The following is a 2,457-nucleotide window of genomic DNA, read 5'->3' on the forward strand; positions in this document are numbered from 1 at the left end:
GAGGGTCAGCTGCTCAGACAGACCCAGGGGCCCTCCCCACTGGACCCTCACCCAGGACCAAGCACACATATGATGTTCCACCTGCCTTCTCCATCGTGGGGGAGGCCCGAAGGGAATTTCTACTGCAGGTAGTTGCCAATCAAATAGGTTTCTATTTGTTAAGTATAAATTTAAATTTAAAATCTTTTTTTTTTTTTTAAAGTATAGGGGTAGGGCGTACCAGAAAGGTGGTTATCTAATTTTTTACTGGACCCTAAATTAAAAGAAGAAAACACTTCTTAGGATCAGATAGTGTTGAGGTTTTTATGTTCTATGAAGACCTTTTTAAATTATGTGACAGATGTATATATGTATTTAAGGGTTGTGGGAGCGTTTCTGGTTGTCGGACACACTTTGAATTTCACCACTGAGCACGGGAAGACACTTGCTCAAGTGCCAGACCTTCTTGGCTGTGTACTTGTGAAAAAGAAATCAAATAGAAACGTGGTGTCTCAGTAAACGAGTCCAGTCGGTGCCCGCCCGTTCTTTCTGAGGCTGTCCTGGTCCTACTCTTCCCTCCTGTTTTTATTACCTTCCGACCCTGGCCTCGTGTTGCAGGAAGGATCGGCCATGACACAGGGGAAGACTTTCTGAGCCCCTGCCTGTGTGCCCTTCGCCACCCGGAGCCAAGTGGTCCCTGCAGCTCTGAGAGGCCTCGCCCAGCCTCTCCCGGGGGCAGGGAATGCTTGCTGCAGAGCTTACAGCCTCTCTTCTGGGCACAGAGAGCACATCACCACAAGCACACCCTATTCTGATGTCCAGAGACGCCTGCTGGCATTTGCCAAACTCCACTTCACCTGAAATGGAGCCCTTCTCCCCTCCTCGTCTGTCTGTCTCTCCTTTCCTTGGAAATAAAGAGCATAGGGAAATCTTTAAAGACAAAAAGAGCATGAAGATTATCTGAGCAGGGTGATCATTGTCTGAAAATGTTCTCACGTAAAATCTGAGCCTTGGCTGACGGTTGCCTTGATGGCTTGATAGCTGGAGGTTACCTTGCTGGGCTGAATTCTGCAGTCGCGTGTGGTTGCATCATCTCGGAAGAAAGTGAGGGATGGGCGAGAAGAAACATCTGGAAGATCAATAGAGTCGATGCCCGGGAAGGTGCCGGGACACACGCCGTGCTTACAGGAGCGATGCACCATCTGGGATTCCGGAATCTCATTCTCTAAATCTGCTTGCTGGAAGCGCGTTAATTACTTAGTATAATCCATGTAAATCCCTTATTGGGCTAAAACATTCTTCTACAGCTATTGATTCCGATTCAGAAAACCCACAGCTAGAAAACAACAACAACAAAAAACATTACAGATTTTATGCTGCAAAAACCGAGACACCCCACGATTCCCCTCCCCATCATCCCACGAAATCATCTTACATTCTGCGCTCCACTCTCTCCGCCTTCAGTCTTCCCAGAGAGCATCTCTCACTTTTCCCCAAAGAAGAAACAAAACCAGTCGCACCTTAAATATGGAGATTTTTTTCCTCAGGGGCTTTAAATAGTTTCCTATGCAACGTGTCTTGTAGCACAAATTCAATTGTATGAAAGTTGCAGTAAATTTTCTTTGGATATTTTAACGTAACTGTGTGTGCGTGTTTTTCTGTACCCAACCAGACTTTAAATAAAGCACAAAGCCTAGTGTATCTATGCACAGAGCCATGTCCCGTTTCCCCCTCTGCCTTCCGCCATGGTCAAGGGGACATGACATAGATGGCAGGGTGACATTTGGGTTAGTGAGGCTCTTGTTTTCTTGCTGCTGATTTAATTGCTCTTGGAATATAGGAATCTCAGCCATTACTGACTAATGGGAATCAAGTGTGGCCCAGAGTACCCAAAGGTGCAGATGGCTTGCCTTTTTCTCGGTCTTTTGCACCTGGAATTGGCCAATCCCACACCCACCGTACACAGCTGAGCGTGGACATCAGGTTAGAGCAAGACAGACTCCCAGAGGCCCTGCCCTCACCTCGCTTTCGGAATACCATGTAGCTCAGGGAGAGAACGGAATGGGGTGGGGGCAAGCGATGGAGCCCAGCCCCACCTGGAGGTGGTGGGGAGGGTGGGGAGGAGGCCAGCCTCCTTTAGAAGTGACTTGAGCCCAAGGTCAAGGGGTAAGCAGGCACCAGCCAGGCCAGACCAGGGGAACAGGGTGCCTGCAGCATTGAGGGGGCACAGGGACCACCAGAGGCTGACCCCTCCCTGGGCCTGGGGTGTGCTGAACAGGCAAGAGCCTCTGAGCGCACCTCTGCCCTCCTCATCACCCCTCAGCGTTTGTCAAGTCCAGCCCCGCCAGCCAGAACCTCGCACCATTTTGCAGTTGAGAAGGGGCTCAGTGAGGCCCCTGACATACACAGGCTAGCGGCAGAGGTGGCGGTTTTAGCCCGGAGCTGCTGTCACAGAGTGCCGTCTTCTCACAGATCTCA

This window comes from Bison bison, unplaced genomic scaffold, assembly GCF_000754665.1.
Source record: "Bison bison bison isolate TAMUID 2011002044 unplaced genomic scaffold, Bison_UMD1.0 scf7180017864475, whole genome shotgun sequence".
In the NCBI taxonomy this organism is placed as follows: Eukaryota; Metazoa; Chordata; class Mammalia; order Artiodactyla; family Bovidae; genus Bison; species Bison bison.